Genomic DNA, 21,883 nt, shown 5'->3' on the forward strand with positions numbered 1-21,883 from the left:
ACATGAATGCGATGCAAGACACTTTTGGAAAATGGTCAACGTTAAGAGAGGGAACAATATAAATTTTTGTCAGGTACTATCAACTGATGGAGTTTGTGTCCGTGATGATGATTCCATCGCAAATGACTTTGCCAGATACTATGAGGACATTCACACGCCGAATTTTAACCATAGTTTGGCGGAAACTTTTATGAATTTATAGAGAGAGAATTAAATCGGGGTCTACAAGACGGAATAAGCCATATCGAGGCCTTACAGACCAGTATCAGTTCAAACGAAGTAAGAGAAATCATTAAAAGTCTAAAGAAATCAAAAGCATCGGGCCATGATCAAATTTGCAATGAACATTTCATCCATGGCAGCGACTACCTCATCGAGTGTATGACAATTTTATTTACTCGGATGATCAATCTTACATACCTGTAGATTGCAAAAAAAAAGGGTTAGTAATACCACTGTACAAAGGTAACAGAAAATCAAAGAACTCCCTCGAAAGTTACAGGCCTGTTACTTTACTGCCTGTTATCTACAAAACCTTTGAGAAAATTATTCATGAACGTTTGGTAACTTGGCTCAAAGATACTAATTCTAGTATACCCAGTTCACAACAACATGGTTACCAAAAAGGTTTAGGCTGCACAACAGCAAGTTTTGTGCTGTTCCAATCAGTACAATATAATGTAAACATGGGTTCACGGGGTTTTGCTGCTTTTCTTAATACAAAAAAGGCATTTGATACCGTGTGGCACAAAGGACTGCTTTTTAAATTATTCACGTTGGGAATTACGGGTAAATCCCTTTTGATATGTTTTAACATGTATATAAATTTACAGAGTAAAGTTCTTGTAAATGGGCAATTTTCAGATTGGTTCTCATTTGTCCAAGGAGTGAGACAAGGGGGTGTTTTGTCAACCTTGATGTACACAATATTTATAAATGACTTGCTGCTACAGTTAGAAAATAGTGGATTTGGAGCAAAGATTGGATCCTTGGCTGTGGGAAATCCAACCCTAGCTGATGATATTTCACTTTTGGCTATATATCCTAGCAATCTACAAAAGCTGTTAGATATACCATACGACTACAGTAATAAGTGGCGATTCGAGCTTCGTGTCAAAAAGTCATACATTATTATTTTCGGACCCCAATACAAGAATTATATCAATATGAAATGGTATATTGGCCCGTTATGTTTGCCGGTTACTGATTCGGCAACACACCTGGGTCACCGGATTAACTCAAAGCTGACGTCGCAGGACGCAATACTCGATGCATGCAAGAAAGGAAAAAAATCTTTTCACGGTCTGTTTGGTATTGGCATTAAACCGAATGGTTTAAATCCTTTGGTTGCTGCAAATGTAATTAAAAAGGTAATTTTCCCTTCAATGTTTTATGGAAGTGAATTATGGTGTAACATTTCAAAAAGTGATCTCGCTTTATTGGATAAAACTGAGGTATTTTGCCAAACATTTGCAAGGTTTTCCAATACATACAAGATCAGACATTGCCCTGGGAATACTAGGATGGACATCAGCGCAGTCCGAAATTGATAGAAGAAAATTGATGTTTTTACACAGATTGTGTTTGATGCCTAACAATGTACATACTAAACGTGTGTTTAACGTTGCGTTATTTCACTTCATTTTGAGCGGATGCATCTCAAGCTACGGGTTAATTTCAAATTTTTATTATACCTCAAAGAAGTTTGACTTGCTCGGGTATCTAACTGATTATTTACATCATTCTGAAATTCCAGATAAACATAATTGGAAAGGAATTGTAAGGTCAAAAATTGTTGGTCTTCAAAATAGCCTCTGGAGAGTTCGTATGTCTAATCAAGCAGATGTTGATAGATTCTCTTCGATACACGAATACTTACGACCTGCCTCAGTGTGGCAGTCGGCTAAAACCAGACAACACACTAAGGTATTTACATATGTAGCTAAACTATGGGCTGCTGTTCTACAAACACAGCTTGATATGTGTATTAGACGTGGGAATGTTTATACAGACTTGATACTTCATTGTTGTGTTAGTTGTCCTTATATGTCGAACTTTCGAAATTCTTTCTGGGATTTCCTTACTGATAAATTTCCCCTGAGCCTGCACATTACGTTATTTAATGCAGAAGATGAGCTGCAACTACAATATCTTTTAGGTAAAAGGTTACCATCAGGAGTAATCGACAAAGAGAGCTCCAAGCTATTCGTCCTGTATGCAGCATACTTTGTCATGCAGTGTGCAGCTATCTTCTGTAAATAAGTTACTGAAACTTGCAACTTATGCAGTTGACGAACACTTTGTTGACTGATATTGTGTAAGAATTTGTTTTCGAATATATAATATTTGTTGGGGGGGGTTGGGGGGGGTTGTTTTGTTTTTTTTAAATATTTATTGATTGTATTCAGATGATTTATTCTTATATCATGTAATCTTCCATGGAAGGAAATAAAGATGATGATGATGAAGAAGAACTATTAAGACTAAAGAATTTAGAACCGAGGTCGTCACTTTCAATGCACATTACCTTTAAAGTGTTACTTTACTCAATCGTAAGCAGCGGTTCCCAATTTTTTCCCAAGATAATCATTACTTTCATCAGATCTCAGACAGCTTACGGTGCATATAAATTTTCCTTTGAAAATGGTAATTTGACATGGGTTCCGATTAAGCGGTTATGGTTGGTAGATCAAATGTTTGCTTTCTCAGGACAGCCTAGCAGTGCCCTGGTTGAATCTCCCCGAATCATAAATGCTAGTCTTTCAAGTTTTAACAATGACACGGGGGAGAAAAGAAGAAAAGTCGAAGTGACCCTCAAAAAGACTTTTCTGGCTTAAATGTGATACAATTTTAATGCTCAATGCATTCATCTTTAACGTTCCATACAATTCAAAATTCGACACATTACACATACGTCCATGAAAGGATCAGCACGCGGGAAGCATTATGTGAGCCGTGCACATGTGTTACAAAATTTGCCAAGACAAACAACATTTGACTCTTGCCAAAACTTAGGTCTTATTGTAACACAAATATGAGTAATGGCTTCATATGTGCTCATTAAAATATTATTTGAACTAATAGTACAAGTATAATATAAGTAAACAGGGTTAAAACATTAGTCATTTCATTTTATTAGATTTTATATAGCTATATAAAGACCAAGTAAGGATGACACGAGTACGAAAGGTTTTAAACTTTTGATCCTCTGGTACATTCTCAAAACTTAGGCATTCGCTGGCATCTAATAAGTCCAGGGTTATAATGGGATACAAATATTAATCATGTCTTTTCCTTTTTTTTTTTTTTGACAGTTTTTGACTAGTGAAACCCGTCTTCATCTATTACATTTCTTTAATTGTATGGTCATCGAAGGGCTTCAAAAGATTTTTGATCATTGCTTTCTATTTTCCAAGACCTATCTAACACCAATCACTATATTGATTATATTGATCATTTTGTTGAATTATATAATATTCAGCTTTACATATTTGTAAAATCGAATGTCTCCTTTCAATTGAATTACATCGAAAATATTGCAGTTCTAGCTGTCTATTTCTTTTATACTTCTTCTGTATGTTTAATCAAGATTCTGTAAATTACAATTAGGAAACCAATGTTTGTGTTTGTCCGACCCTATCTGGGGAATTTATAAAAAGTTTTTGAAATTAAGTACAAAGCCATCGTAATTCTATACAATAAGCCATCCTTTTACTTGCGGCTGTTACGACCGAGTAGAAAGAGCTATTGTAATCAGTTGTTAATAAGTGTCTTGATTATTGAAATCGTTTGAGCCGTGTGTGATTTCTTCGTGGAAGAGTTCCAGAGATGTTTTTTGTTAAAAAGAGATTGCAGATGGGGTAATATTTGTCATCTGCATTGACATTTGTTGGTATGAACGGACTTTTACAAAACATTAGATGCAGTCATTACGTTCCAAACAAATATCAACAGATACATATTATTAAGGTAAATCTCTTAACGAAAGTACAATTGCATGTCACATGACAAAGATACCATACATAATGTATGAGTATAAAATAAACAGGTTAATGAATATTTATAGATTTTATGTCGATACCTGGAAACATAGTATCAACAATTCTAAAATACATTCACAATTAAGACATTTGCATGGTGTTTCACTTTTGAATAGCGTTACAGCAAGACAATTGACAAAGTTATTGAACAATCTTCTTCTATAAGAACTTTAAGAGAATGGCCCAGATATTTAAAGCCCAGAATGGATACAGAGACAAATCAAAGTCACCAAATAAATGGAAAGTTTAAAATAACTTTGAACAAATATAAATAGTGATCTACTAACTTGTGATAAACCAATTTTGTCTACAAGTTAATAAAGAACCGGAAAACACGATGTCATATTTCAAACTCTTTTGGTAAAACACTTTGGGTATTTTTATATAAAGGACATCTAATACCACCTACCAGAGTTCAGTAGACAAGCCCTGTCGGAAACAAATGAATACGGGAACTCATTGCATGCTATGGCAACGTAACTCCATGACGTATTAAGCACATGTGAAGCATTATGTAAGCTGTGCGCAACTTTTAAAAAATTGACAAGGAGAAACCAAATGTGATTATTGCGAAATTTCCAGTCTAATTGTAACAAACATATGAATATTGGCTCTTTATAGAATATTGTTTGAACTTCTAGTACCAACGTAACGAAAATAAATAAGCTTAAAATACATTATTCATTTCATGTAATTAGATTTTAAATAGATATTGTATGTACGATTAAGGATTACACAATTATGTTAATTCTTGGAACTTTTACTCCTCTGCATCTTGTTCTTATATTTGTAATCTTATATTTCCTCTTTCCATTTAAGTACACCGAAAGGATTCACATTATAGCTGTATACTTCTTTTATATTAATACTATATGTTTCATTAAGTTTCAGTCAGCAACTCATTGGGAAACAGTATTTGTGCGTTTGTCTAACTCCGACTGCAGTCTTTGTTAAAAGGTTTTAAATTAAGTACAAAGCCATCAGAATAACACATACACGACCATCATTTCACTGACGTTCGTTATGATCACGTGGAAAGAGATACTATAGTCATTGTTTAGAAAAACGATTTTCTATTAAAACATTTTTGAGATGGGTACAATATCTTCGTTTTAAGGTTACTCAAGATGCTATTTGAAAAGTGTTTTAAAGATGGCTTGATATTATTCAACTTATTTGTGCGCATGAACAAATTTTCTCAAAGCATTAGAGGCACCGGTGTGATATTTCTTCGCGTAAGATTTCCCGATATCTTTTTTGACAAGAGATTCAATATAGTGTGATATTTTTAACTTAGTTGATATTTGTTGTTATGAACGGATTTTTTCAAAGCATCAGACGCAGTCTGTGATTTTTATAAATATAAATCAAGTGCACGTTTATAAGGTAAATCGTTTGGTGAAAATGAAATTGGAGGCCGAAAGGCAACGAGGTGATTAATATTTATAATTGTAAAGTACACTGGTTAATGATTATTTATAGCTTTATGCTGATATTTAGAAATTGAGTATGAATAATGTTTTGAAGTATGTTAAAATGATGTCATTACTAAGTATATTATTTTCTCGACAGTTGACACTTTTACAGGACAATATTTTATACTAAGAAGTTGAAGAAAATCGCCCTGGCATTTAAATCCCAGTATGGCACCGAAGGTTATGAGGCTGATAAAAGCAATATAAAAACTATAATTAAAATTAGGACTTCATTTGCCAATGTAACTTTTCATAACTTTGACTAATAACATACAATACTCTTGGAGAGAAATATGAAACTAATGTCAAAACAGCGACTAAGCCAGATATATCTTTAGGTACTTAATAGCATTTAAAACTACTCTTTATTCAGAACTGAAAAAAGTAGCAAATGAATGTAAAGGATGTCTATTGTATCATATCAATGTCCACAATAAACGTTTCAAATATATTAGCACAGTAGCTGGGAACCGATTTTAAACAAGGTCACGATAATGAATGCATATTGTTTGTATAAAATAAAATTGCAAAACTATAAATACCCAGAAGAAATTAAAATATCAGATTCTAAATCTTTCATTTCAGCCACTGATTTATGAACATTCAATTTTGAGATAAATTATTACTTGGTCGGAAAATACAAAACCATCATTGAAACTCTTTAAATAAATCATTTGGGGTTTTCTTCAAATATACGAAATCTGATACCACTGAACACATTTCAATAGACAGGACGTTTCGTAAGCAGATGCATACCGTAACTATTTTCATCCTCTGGTAGGAAGTTAATGAGGGGATGAGCATGTGGCAAGCACTAAGTCATGTACATTATTAATAAAATTTATGAAGACGAATATAATGTGACTATAGCCACTCTCTAGCCTAATACATGAATCTCGGTTTCGTATGTGCGCTTTTTAGTATATTATTTAAACTTGTATTACAAATGTAATGGCAATAAACAATTGTAACATCTAATATTACATTAGAATTTCATAGAAGACCCGATGAGATGGCATTACTAAATCTTTTATAAGGTTAAAACATACTGGCCATTTAATTGCTTTGTGTCAGATTTTATGTAGACCAAGTAAAACATTACATGATCATGCAAGGGTTATAAACCTTAGTCATCTGGAACTAGCTAAAAGCAAATTCATTCATTAGAATCTAAAAACTGTATGGTTATTATGGGATACAAAGATTAATCGTGATTTTTTTGTTGTTGCTTTTTCTTTGCTACACCTCCTGGCTATTCAAACCTTTCATGATCTTTAAGTTTCTTTTATTGAATGTGATTCAATGAGTTGACAAGATTCTTTAATACTGCGTTATATTTTCCAAGACCTTTTCAGCATTAACCACTATACTGATTATTTCCATTGATTATACAAAAATACGTTTTACATAGTCAGACTCTCGAATTTCGTCATAGTTGCCAAGCCACAGAATACGATTGTAGATTAAGGACATGAACAGAATTTCCACGGATTAAATGCTCCTATGCGCTCCTATGTATGTAACGATAACGAAAGGCAGTTATAGAGGGAGAGGTGAATAAGTGCGTCACTCGCCAAATGTGCTGCTATGAAAAAATGGTGTTTATTACTAGCAATCGAATCCTACACATGTATATAGTTGGTCTTCTAAGACGAATTATGCCTGTTATATAATTTAAAAACTAATGAGCTGATAAACTACTCATTATGACGAGATAAGCATCCTTGTAAATGATGTTCCAATCTCCTAGCAACGATAATTCTATATGGGAAATAGGTGTGCTAAATATATTAGCAACGTATGTTCCAAGTAATAGCAAGGAAATAACTAAACGAGTGTAACGTTTGAAAGAAAAAACAATAAACATAATAAACGAATTTGGAAGAAACATAGTGACCCTGACAAACGAAGAGATTCCATAAAGCTCTATGGACAAAATGTCTTTAATACTTTGAGAGAATCCGATTTAAGATTGTAGTAGAAAAGGACATGGGAGATATTAAATCCTTTTTAGACACTTTTTCAAAAATCTCCTTGCGTAATATTGAATACCGGAATCAGATACCAGTAGAAAAGGTTTTAATTCACAAGATGTTTCTTAACAAATTAACACATTAAGTGTTTGTATGTTAAGGTAACAGAAGGTAATGTATGAACGGCCATTGGGAACGTATTACGGTAACTTGGTACACTGTTATGGTAATGTTAGGAATTTAATAAGCTAACGTCTCCTAATTTAAATTATTAAAGTTCTCATCGTAATTCTGTCAAACATTGTATATGGTCTGCACGTTTAAGCCTTTCTTAATTCCAACATTACGACATTGTGGTTTCCACAGTTCTTTTCACAAAATAAATCAAACTTATAATGCCTATATAAATCAGTTACACTGGTTTGAGGCGACATCTTTTGGGACAAATAAATGCACAATCGAATGCAAGGCAGTCCTTGATGTATAACAGAGGTTACAAAACGTATACCTATGGTAATTGTTGTGTTCATATATAAAACTTGAATAGTGATGATATCTTTACAAAAAGAATTTAGTCGGTATCCACTGATATATTTTATGCGCAATAGCAAATTATGTTCATATTGCTACGAAAGTGAATATATACAACAGGAAGTGACAAAAATGAGATAATTTTAAATCTTAATAGTCTACAGAAATAAGATTTCATTCTTACAAGCACAGTAGGATTTGTACGTTGCAACAACTAAGACATTTTTAAATAGGAGTAGTAAAGAAACTGAAATAATATGACTAGTCTTCCATATTTCGCGCTAACATTAATTCACCATGAAAGACAATGTTCAAATGAATGCTTGTTTCAGCAATATCTTGCAGGGGAATACATAATTATAAAACAAATTAGAAGTTTGTTATCTATGTAATCCATCAAGACATTCTCATTTATGACTGACCTATTGGAAAACATACAACGTGTTCATGTAGCAACGAGGATTATCTTAAAACGACAATGTTTAATAAATATCTGTTACGAGTATATGATCTTAAAATAAGGAACAGAAAAGGGTGAAAACGACGAGCTTAACATTTAACAAATAATGTATTTCCCTAGACTACAAAGTAAGAAAACATAAGAAAAAGGAACTTACGGTATTGCGAATTAAATCTAAAAATAATCCAAGAATCAATACACAAGTCCTATCAATTAAAAGTTCTATTTCAAATCCCGATGAAATTCAAGTTAGAAGGCGATGACGTCTGTAATAGTCAGCGTTGCACTGATGTGTCAACAGTCTCTTGTTGAATCACAGAAAATATTATTCCATGTTTCGAATTCCCTATAAATTTCAGTAAATGTCTTTGTTCAAGAATTATCAGAGCACTTTTGTATCTCAGGGAAAACAATCACTTGAAATCAATGATTCGAAGAAAATAAAATTCAGCCGAAACTGGTCACAACATAATACAACTTACCGATGCTATAGCACGACTGACTAGCTTTTATCAATATATATGTTATACGACTAACTAAGACGCAAGACAGATTCCCGGATGGTGGGCCAAGGTTCATACTTCTGGAAAAAAATAGAAATTTGAATACCAATTGACACATTCTCGATGTCATCTAATCCATGAATGACATTAAATATATTCTTTGAGAAAAATAATAAACAATTAAAACATGTTGTTTACCAAAACTGTCACTGATTTTGGAATAAAGTGAGCAACTAGATACAATGTTTATATTACTAGTTGTTTACATTGAAAATAAAAAAATAAAAACAATCAACTTTGGACAATGTCAAATCCAGTTAACAATGTTATATTGCAATAGTATGAAATGGAATAAAACAAAATTAAAACTAACAAACGAATAATTAAATTAAATATATATAACATTTCCCGTCATGGATGAAAAAGAACGATTTATATAATAAAGCTTTCTTTTTAGCATAGGTCAATTATAAATGTGGCTTATAAAAACATAACATAAAAAGAAATATAAATAATACATTATAATATAATAAATAACATAAATAATAAATTTCTATACAGGATAATGTGGATTTGCTATTGAATTGTCTTTACCCTTGATGTGCCTGATGTCAATTATATATTACAGTAACGACAATCTCAACATTAATAATCTGATTTTTGTTTTTCATCTTGCCGATGAATGTAAGGGGGATGTGATCACTAAACAAACTAATCGGAGAAGGAGATGAAATAAGGTAAACTACAAAGTGTTGTAATGACAATATCAAAGCCAAACATTCTTCCTCGATTGTATAATAATTTCTTTTGTGTTTATTTAATTTCTCAGAAAAAACAACACACTGGATTATCAACACTATTTTTATCTTCATGAGTCAATACTGCTCCAACCCCAACATCACTTGCATCAACAGACAGTTTAAATGATTGGTTGAAATTTGACGCTGCAAGATCTGGTGCACTCTTAAGTGTGGCCTTTAACTTATCAAGAGCCTCGCAACATTTTTTTCAGTCCAATGAAACTTGGTTTTCCTGCTCAATAAATTTGTCAGAGGTTCAGCACTTATGGAAAAATTGGAAGAAAATTTTCTATAGTATCAAGCCATACCCAAAAATTCCATCAGTTCCTTTTTACTGATAGGCACAGGGATTTCAGAGATAGCATTGACTTTAGCATCCATATGTTTAAATTGTCAATGTCCCACAATGTGTCCTAGAAATGTTACATAAGCACGGCAAACTCACTTTTGAATAAATTGATTGTCAAACTTGCATCTGTGAGTCTGTCCAAAAATTTCCAAATTATCGCTAAATGTTCTCTTTCCAGGTGCCGTTGTAAATGATGAAATCATCGATGTAAGCATGACAATTATATTACCTAGACCAGACTTAATCATGTTCATTAAATGTTGAAAGGCACTTGGTGAACCCTTCATCCCAAAGGGCATCACTTTATATTGATAAAGTCTATCTGGCGTCACATATGCACAAATTTCCTCTGCCATATCAGTCAGTGAAATTTGCCAAAATCCTTTCAGAAGGTCAGATTCGGTGACATACTTTGCATTTCCACTTTGGTCAATTCAGTCATCGATTATTAGTAATTTAAATGAATCTGTTTTAGTCACACTGCTCAAATTTCTATAGTCAGCGCATATGCGGACAGTCTTATCTGGTTTTGGAACAAGTATACATGGTGAACTCTATTGACTTTTACTCGGTTCTATGAAATTAGTCTCCAGCAAATACTGAATTTCCTTTTTCAAGTATTCCTGTTTGAGAGGGTTCATCCTGTACGGGTATTGTTTCACAGGTGCGGAATTGACAATTTCAGCGTCATGGTATATTGTGTTTGTTCTTCTAGGAAGATCTAGAAGTAATAACTGCATAAGTTGATTCCTTTCTTGTTGTTGCAAACGTGAAAGTTTCTTGTCCAGATTATTCATAATTTCTTAAATCCGAAGATTTGTTACTCCAAAATCAATAGAGTTTGATTGCACTCGTTCGCTTAAATCCTCACGGAGTGGAACAGCTAGAACTAAATTAACTGCATGATTAACCTGGGCATCTTTTCCAACATACTGGTACTAATTTAATGTATTTACATCCCAGGAGTAATATGATTATAATTTAACTCATTCATTTTCTTCTTAACTTTGTAAAATCCGTAACATCTAATCTGACGAAAAAGTTTAGAAATGAGCAAGAGAGACAGAACTATATCACCAGATTCAAAATCTCTCTCCATTTTAGTACTGTCAAACAATAATATCACTTTTGACTAGAATTGTTGAATGCCAATTTCAAGCTTTATTGGCTGGAAAATTGCAGACCTAAAATTTGAACCTTGACCCGTTTGGACAGACTTGGGAAAGCCAAATTGAGTCAAACAAAAACCTTTATCAAAGCATTTACTATTCTTTTAGTTTTAATATTCCTAAAAGGAATTGCTTCTGGGAATCTTATTGAAGTACACATCATCAGCCAGTATTGGTTACCTGACTTGGTCTTAGGTAAGGGACCAAAACAATCTACCATAATTCTGCTAAATGGTTCGTCAAGTGCAGGATTAGGTTGCATATGAGCCTTACGTATCGTCTGACTGGGTTTTCCTACCATTTCACAAGTATGACAAGATCTACAGTATTTACTAACATCACTTTTAATTTTTGGCCAATAGAAATGAGTTAAGATCTTGTGATAAGTTGTATTGATCCCTAAATGACAAGCCATTGGAGTTTCATGGGCCAGACTAAGCATTTCCTGTCTGTAAGTTTTCGGAACTATAATTCAATAGTTCACTAACCACTCGTCACCAGCAGGTACCAGACAGGTCTCCATGTTTTCATATGAATCCCATTTTTAATGAAATAAAAAACAAGTACTTCTGTGACTTCGGTTTCACTAATGGCACTTTGAAACAAACAAGAAATAACAAGACCTTTCTCCTGTTCAACGAGAAGTGATTGTCATTTGTCATCCTGATTAGAATAAAGAGTAAATAGTTAAATGAGGATCACTGTGATCAATACCCTTTGATTGATCCAAACAAGGAGTGAAAATGCCCAAATCAAAAGTCTGACGAATACATGTGTCAGCTAAAGGAATACTGTCCTCATGAACATCATTCTCAAGAGTTTTCTTTGCCAGAACTCTCTGAACTGCACAAGCTGGGTATAAATCAGGAATTGTTTTCTCAATAGGATCGACTTTCTGGTCAAGCCAAGGCTTGTCAGTTACAAGTGGATTAACCACAACCTTATCTCCAGCCTGGTCGTTGCCTATTAATCAATGAATACCCTCAACGAGTAAAGAAGACACTATTTTGAGTGTCAATGGTCCTGAGACTAAGTCTGATGACAAATTAACACAGTGGAGGGGACCTCTACTCCCTAAATAAGAACATTCTCATTATTAGAAGACTTCTCAGATAAAGGCATATTACCTGATAATAAAAGACTCTGTGAGAATCTCCTGTGTCAATTAAAATTGTAATAGGGATGGGATTAGCTGAATCACTCATGAGTTATATAGAACCCTTCAACATAAATGCTTCATAATTCTCCATAATAAAATCTGACTGGGGCTTATTGGACCCAACAAATGTCTTCCTTTCAATACATGACCTTGACCTTGACCTCTTAGCAACAAGAGCCTTTGGAATAGGTTTGTCAAGATTCTGTTACATATTTTTCAATTTGTAGCAATCATAAATAACGTGTATTTTCTTCTTGCAATAGGTACACGTAGGAAAAGATAAGTAGATCTGATCATTCTTATCAGAAACTTGATTTCTAAAAGTTGTGCCAGATTGAAAATTAGAAGGGCTCGTATGAGGATCAAATAATTTTCTACCAGACGACTGCTGGGTGGAAGACTTACTTGCAAAATAAAATTAATACTCATCAGCAGTACAAGCAGCATTTTCCAAGGATTCGACCTCATGCTCATCAAGATAAGTCTTAATGTTACTATGGACACAGTTCTAATCTTGATCAACTTTCTTGTGAATAGAAAATGATTTTTTCAACATCAATATAAGGAATATTAATGTTTGTTTAACGGCATAACGATTATGTATAACATACATACATACATACATACATACATACATACATTACATACTTGCATACATGCATACATACATACTTGCATGCATGCATACATACAAACATTATAAACTATTTTGGTTAGACACGGGTTGATAAATAAATTCAAATTCATTATAGATTAAAGCATGATCAAATTAGAAGAGTCTACAGTGTTAATTTCACAAACTGCATTAAAGGAGACAACTTCAGAGAGTATCTTAAAATGTATTAAAAATGCTACTTCCCTTTATTCTCTATATCTCAAGTAACTAACCAAAACGTACACATTCCTCGATTATCGCTGTCAAGAACTAATTGTTTTAAATAGAGATATGATTAATAATTTGTCACAATTTTGCAAAGATGTTCTGATTTTCTAGATTACAGAATATCATCTAAAGGTAGAGTATTTATTACCCATGGAATCTGCAGAAGATCAACATATTGTGTTCTGCAAAGTGTAGGTTTCCTTGACATTAAATCTAGGAAGTAAAGTTATAAAATGTGATGCTAATACAGAAAGATCGTATATAACTACCTATTGAAGAGTGATATTATTTATATGTAATAATGATTTAATGCGAGTTTTAATTCTTCTTTTAACAAACGTTAAGATATACAATTAACTACACTTGCCAAATTTGTATTTAAATATTTGATAGAATCTTGATGCCATAGAAAACGTAAGTATCTACATGTCTTGACTTGTTTTAGTATGTATAACATAGCATACTCACACTGGCCTCGCACACGTTTAATAATAGAGGGATTTGGGGTTTTGTTTGATCTGGAAATCATATGACTAGGATCTCATTTCCAATAGATCTGTTTAGCAATGAACAATGAGGAGGGCCATTTGGGTGAAGTCAGTGTTTTAAGACTAGAGAAGCATTTCGTACATTGTAACAAACTGACGAAGAATCAAAATATACCTTATAAATATTGCATTGCAAAACCTTTACTGCAGCTGGGTTCGTAATAAAAAAAACAGTATTACAAAACTCCTACTTGTCTTCATACAACATTAATGTTTGTATATGATATGCTAAGAGAGCACTATACTAATGGTCCCTTCTACCCTTAATAGCATCTCTATGTTAAATTCCATTCTATCTGGTGTGCCATCTCCATGTTAAATTCCCTTTGTATCCATAGCGTCATATATATGTTCAATTCCCGTTACTAGCCTTTGCGATCCATACATGTTAAATCTTATAAACATGTTAATATTATATTATATTTTACGGACAGACAGACTCAGCATATTAATACTCCGCAAGACATGCCCATAATATTACACTTTTACATTTCGTGTTAGACGCATACTGTTATAATGTTATAACATTGGATTTCCACTATAACCCTTGCGCAATCGTGTTTTCAGTACCCGACTTTTAAATATTAATATAAAGTTTAATCACATTAATTGATCCACATATTTTAACGTGACAAAACGTTACATAATATTTGCCATTATGTCTGCAATGTAATGTATAATGCTCATTAAATGATTTACTTTACAACTTAATATTTGTATTAAACTGTTATTAATAGGCACAAATACAACTTTGCATTTCTGTTGAATTTATATAATATGATACACGTACAAATCCAATATCATTGTATTTCTTCCAGAATGGAGATTTGGCAAAAAAAAAAAAAACAGGTTGTATCGTTCTGCAAAATTTGTTAATTGTGTACAAGCTAACGTATTTATTCCTCCATGCACATGCTTTTTTTAAAACTAATTTTACCATAGAATACAAACAGTTACGGTATTCATTTGTTTACGAAATGTCTTGTCTATTGAAATTGTTTGTGTGGTATCAGATTTCTTCTAATCAAAATTTCACAAGAGTCTTTATGTAAAACTTCGTAAGCTTGCCTTGATACTTTCGGCTTGTGTTTCAGTTTTATTTCTACTCAGATTTCTGAGAGAAAAATTGCTGAATTTAAAGTTTAAAGTTTACATTTTTAAGAATTTTAAATTGTTCTCGGTCCTTTTATCTCATCTATTTTTAAATTTATTTTCACTGGGCAGTTTTTCTTTCCATTCGGTCAGCATCTATCTTGCTAACGTATTTAATATGTTTATTATCGGTTATGGATGACCATTGCTCATTACATAACATAGGGAGGCTTAGTTCCTTTCTAAGAATAGTTTTTTCTGCAGTGTTGCCTGTAGCTATAAAAATGTATCATTTAGCAGCTATGTGTGCGAATGGAGTATTATTCTACTTGAACACATTTATATTCGCTTAACAAACTTCGATGCATTACTCGGGTCAAAATATGTTAACGAGTTCCTATGCGACAATAATGACTTTGGTATTATTTAGGTAGTATCATCTGCAAAACTGAATACTTATCATGGACATTGTATTGGATGTATTTCAGAAGATTCTAAGCTATAAGTCGTAGTACCATGAATCATAAAAGAAGTATCGGATGCATGTGCATAGAAATCTCATCGAGACACCCTTACAGTTAAATGTGTAACCATCAGGTTCAGGTTATTGTATATCTAACTAGTTGTGCAACAGACATATTTGTTTCCTTCTGTGATATATATATATATATATATATATATATATATATATATATATATATATATATATATATATATATATATATATATATATATATATATATATACATATATTATTAGCATTTTCAGACTAAAATATATGAATTGGAAATGACGATATACAGGGATCTAGATATTGGATATGATCATATACGTTTCACTTAGTAACAATTATTTTCCTGTACCTTAACGTACAACGAATGGGGACGGAAACGTTGGAAATCATATGCATTGCTTGGGTGCTTAATCGGTAACATCAATTTTGAAGGGATGTTTAATTTGCTAAAATTTCTTTGAATGTAGTTAAAATGAGGGTATTCTTGTATAGGCGTAGATACAACACACGCATAGTTTTCATGGTGGTCTTGTTAGCTGTAATGTATTGGTTTGCATTTTTACTACATACAAGAATGTTTGGACGAGCACTCCGTATGCCTGTTGAGGACCATGATCAGTTTATGAAAAAGTTTCCTCCAGTTCCTAATAAAAAGTTCACATTCAAAACTAACGGAGATGGTGAAGTAAAGCAAATTCTCTACTGGACCAGTTTCTTCGGAATTCGCCCCGAGGAGTATGTTAAAAAGCAGCATAATTGTAATTGTCATTACAAATGTCAGCTAACGGCGGACCAAAGTCAGATAGAGAACAGTGACGCTGTCTTGTTTCATTTGTATGATACTTGGGCAGAAAACTGGGTTTTAAACACTAAAAAGACTGTTCCATTTCCAAAATATCGCAACCCGAGTCAGGTGTGGGTCATTGCAAACATGGAGCCTCTGGGAAATCTATGGGGAAATTTTGACATTTTTAACGGACTTTTCAATTGGACGATGACATATAGGCGAGATTCAACACTACTTTTGCCATATGGTTATGTGCATAAGTTTAAATCAGAGGAAAATGGTCCTAAACAAGCAATGAACTATTACAGACAAAAGACTAAGACTGCGGCAGTGAGAATAAGCAATTGCAAAGACTACGCGAGAAGATATCGACTCGTCAAGCAGATCACAAAATACCTGGCTATAGACTTGTTTGGAAAATGCTACGGTAACGTGTGTGGTTCTAATAGCGATGATCCGTTTGAGGAAAACTGTAATGATATAATACAAGAATACCGGTTTTTTCTAGCATTCGAAAACAGTTTTTGTAGCGACTATGTGACAGAGAAATATTGGCTCGCTTTACGCCGAGAACAGATCCCTATCGTTAACTGGAAACACGTCAACGCTAACTTAGTCATTCCTAATTCATATATCAACGTTTATGATTTTTCTGACATAGAATTGTTTGGAAAGTTCATCGAATTGGTAAATACTAATGAAACTATGTACAATAGTTATTTTGCATGGAAACACAAATATACAGAAACCTCCGATTGCATCGCATGTATCGTCTGTCGTGCACTCTATGAAAATTCTGAAACTGCACAAGTCTACACAGACTTTGCGGGATGGATTAAAAACGATTTTTGTGAGGAAGCGAGTAGATTTAATATCTGGTGGAAAAACATTGACAGGGCTTTGTTTGATTATGCAAACTGACATGTATATTTTTTAATTTCTCAGGAGACATTATTCTCTTCGTTTATATTGTTTAACGAACTGAAAATTACCATCTAGGTGAAATGTTGCTGGTCAATGCTTTTAATAGAATGCCGACTTTTGTAGTATTATTTTGCGCTTCTTAAATCTATGTAGGATGGAACTACAATTGTCTTTAACGTGTTTCTTTTATAAACGACATTTCTTGTCATGTACCTGTCTAGTCATTTATCTATCTATGAACGAAACATTATCGTTATTTCAAAGATATAGGTCTACAATATTATTCCTTTCGTCATGAATACAATGCAAAAGCGGCTATTAGATTGATACAATTAATGAATATTCTCACCCTGAAAACTATAAAGAGATATGAACAATGATCATAGCCTTTTTCATTTTGTGCCTTAAGCGAGATATGAATATTATAGTTGTTATTTAAATCAATTAAGAATTAATAATCCGCACCTTTGGTGTCACATACCTATCTGTTGCGTCCTTTAAAAGAAGCACATAGTAAACGTATGAAGCTAATCTATTGTACTAATCATTTATTAATTTAATAGTAATTCCATTTTCATTGCTCATTTGATCGTTTATAATCTTTTCACTGTATCACTGTCCTCATTAGAAAAATGAAATATGCAAACAAAATATAGACTTATATTTAATATATAATGTCATACTTATTTTCTGAGTTCTATCTTTGATTCGGAATTTATTAAATGAATGTGTCTGCTGTTTTAATAAGTGTTCAAATTATAAAACCTTATGCTGGTATACATTTGACAATGAAGACTATGTTATCAGAATAACGTTTTAAAAATCTGATCGTAGTTGATACTTGTACACTGTTTATGTATTAATGATCATTACACCTGTGATTATGTACCTAAAAGGTCCGCTTGTGAGGAAAAGCTAGTATATTTGTTTTGTCGCGACAACTGAGTGTTCGTAAATTGGTCTGTTGTATAACAGTTGTTCTATCACGTTTCTAAGGCGGTGTTTAAATTTTGCAGAGAGGTTTCCTGTGCTTGTTAATAGGCATTGTTGATTTCGTTTTCAGGTTAAATCAAGGGGACTCTTCTTCAGATTAAAAGAACTAAATATTACTTGTCTTTGTTATAAAGGGGTGTTTGCACTGCAGGAAACTCTATATTCAAATTGGATGATGTGTTTATGGCTTAAACAAGTAGGTATAGGTCTTGTATTTGATTTTGTATGTATGTATTGGATTCATATAGAGTAGGCATAAAGGTCAAAAGGTCAAATATACATGCAGATTTTGCTTAAAACGTTTCATGACGATTAAGTAACCTAGAAATTGAATACCTCTGTGTCATAGGAAAAAGATTTATCTTTACAAATAGGAGGCCTTTACCGCGTCCAGCAAAATGGATATGATATTAAGAAATTTTGAAAATTGACTTAGACAAACTGTTTACACATGGTGTATGTAGGTATCACTCCACTATGTATATTCTATATATGTATCTTTCATTGTCATCTACTGCACAAAGCTGCACTTTAATGCATTTGCTTAAGATCTGGAAGTTTACCAAACGATCACCTTACAAATGTAAAAGAAAATACTTTGGCAAGATTATTGTATGGATCATGGTTCCACAGAAATAAAAGACGTAAAACGACAATGTTGTTAAAATGTGTTACCACTCTCCTTCTCTCATTGCCAGGGGAATGGGAACAAACGATGCAAAGACAAGTATTTTGAGAAATCTCTTTCTCTCTCTTATTGTCGGAATAGCTTCTCAATAATACAGTCTTTGTTCAGATTATTTTTACGACAGTGACTTTTGCTGGGGTCAGGAAACATAACCAGGCAATGTATGGAACCGACTTAAAAACCTACGGGTTAAATGACAACAGCAAACTAAACATTTACATGTAGGAAAGTGGGATATCAAGTTAAAACGTAAAAGATCAATTCATCTTAAATTAACTTTTACATATTTCAGCTGTATTTACGACATCTAATTTATCAGTACTTTAATATGTGCTTGACAGAAGAAAATATGCACCGTGATATCAAGGTTTTGGTGTGTCATCTAAAATGGAAATTTTGTGTTACCGTTAACTTGTCAAGGAGAAAAGACTATTCTGATTTAGATGATGTTCTTTCATTGTTTGACGATTAGTTCACAACTAGATGTGCGCGGTATTACCGGTATACCGGTTTACTGTGGTATTATTTTCCAGTGGTACGTAGCACGGTGCTTTATCACTGTATCGATAATTATGTAGTTTATGTTAGCAAAAAATGTTAGGAAATTTCCGAGTAAACTTCTTATGAATTTAATGACATTTAAAGCAGGGTTCTGCTTATGAAATGCATTAGGCATCAATCTCTGTATGTATGTATGGATGGATGGATGGATTGATGGATGGATGGATGGATGCATGCATGCATGCATGCACGCACGCACGAATGTATGTATGTATGTATGTATGTATGTATGTGTGTATGTGTGTATGTATGTATGTATGTATGTATGTATGTATTTTTATCCTGACATCACCTTTAATAAATGTCTTTATTGTATACATAAATTCTATATGCGTTTCTGGGGATAACGTAACACCGTGTTGTCGTCATAATCGCCCGATTTAGCATAATACATGTTGTTTTGATTGTATTGGCTTTAAATGTAGAATAAATGTCAAAATACCGGCACTAGATTACGTTATATCACAAGGTCTCGCACTCGGTAAAACCAATGATTACAGCACGTAAAAAACATGACAATTAATACAAACTAATACGAATTAATACGGACTATTCCTAATTACAGCAATATACCGGTTTACATCATCACATAAATGGTAATAAGGTAAATGACTCCATTCATGAGCATGCACTTGAGAAACATTCGTTGCAATTTGGAGTACATTCAAAAATAAGGACAAATGTCTTACTACATTTTGTTGTCTTATTCTTCTTTCCTGTGTGTATTTTGTTTGTTCTTTTCAACCTCTTCATTTAAAATTTGTAACAGCTATTATTTGGTTGATTTTGCGGATGTTTCTATCTTATATAATTAATGTATGCTGGAATGTATATCATATTCCGCTTCGTGCCAATATTATCATACAATATAAAATACGGTAACCGATTTTGATTCTATGACAAATTAGATGGCGTTATGAAGGTTTATAATGCATATATAATATGAGATTCTACACTTATTGCCAGATATGCAAAATATAGAATATTTTTTGTGTGATGAGAAGAGGAGATATAAGGGAGGAACCAATCTATCATTGTCAGGAAGAATTATTTGATCGTTGTCGCCATTTAGAGTAAAACAGCTGAAATCTTACGAAAGATAACATTGATGCTATATACTTATTTATATTTGCAGCTAATCATTTCACCTTTTAACACGAGTGTGATCGTCTTGATGTTAGTGGTATAATTTGTTTACAGTTTCTTATTTTGGTGCCGCTAGGACAGAATGCAATTTGCCAGAAAGAAATATCAAGCTAATAGACCAGGAACAAAAGCACGTGACGGTCCCATAAAACCATCTCTAGAATAAACATGTATAATTACCTGTTGATTAATGATTGATGAAAGCCTGACATGTGATAAAAACTTTAATCTTCTCCCGCACATGTGTGACTAGATCCATGCCGGCCAAATTTAAATGGATAAAATTCCTATGGAATTTGTGTAATTTACCTTGATAAAATTCCTTCGGAATTTGTGTTCACGATATCACACATATAATTCCTAATAGTCTATTTCTGGACCAAACTTTGATTACGCTGTAGAGCCATTATCCATTGGAAATTATCTATACCCCGAATAATTGACTTTTCATTGCATGTATATATCTCGATTAATAATGCATCTACCTTTATTGGTTTGAACAGTGGTGTGTGTTAGTTCAGTAGATATAATTTCGTATCGTATTTACTTGCTAATACATATATGAATCTTCTTTTCCCCCAAGCGGGTCCAGGGTTGTAGAATTGGCCCGACGTTTCCTTACTACTTGTCGCAAGAGGCGACTAAATAAAGGCAACCTGTTTGTCGTCGGTTGCGTCCAGTGTCTGGAGAGGAAAGGATCCTGATAGTTGCGCAGAGGCTTTCCGATGCATACACTACTTTGGCTTCTACTGCTTGAAGACGTGTGGTCCTGAGGTCCCTGTATCGACCAATCGGCTGGTCACGCCAAGCCCTATGAGGTCTCAATTTACTCGCTCACTTTCTCTATCTTTATACTACATAGCCATCACAGCCATCTCCCAAAACCCACGAAGGAACATTACCCTATTTCCATGCACTGATTTTGTGATCTCCAAAACCTGATGTAGTACCAATACTACATACCTATCCCCCAAAACATGTAGTATTTTTACCTTATCTCCAAGCACTGATATTTTGAGCTCCAAAACCTGATGTAGTAACGATACTACAAAGCGAACCCACCAACCCATAAATATGTAGTAACATTACCCTATTTCCAGGCACTGACTTTGTGATCTCCAAGACCCGAAGTAATAACAATACAACAACTGATATAGTAACAATACTAGATCGCTCTCCTGCTATCCCCCCAAAACAAAACCCATGTAGTAGCATTACTCTATTTCCATGGTAACAGTCTAACATTTAATTTGTCATTTAAAAAACTTGTTGTTGTAAGATTATTGCA

The sequence above is a fragment of the Sinohyriopsis cumingii genome, unplaced genomic scaffold (assembly GCF_028554795.1).
Source record: "Sinohyriopsis cumingii isolate HCF-2022 unplaced genomic scaffold, ASM2855479v2 utg001869l, whole genome shotgun sequence".
Taxonomy (NCBI): Eukaryota; Metazoa; Mollusca; class Bivalvia; order Unionida; family Unionidae; genus Sinohyriopsis; species Sinohyriopsis cumingii.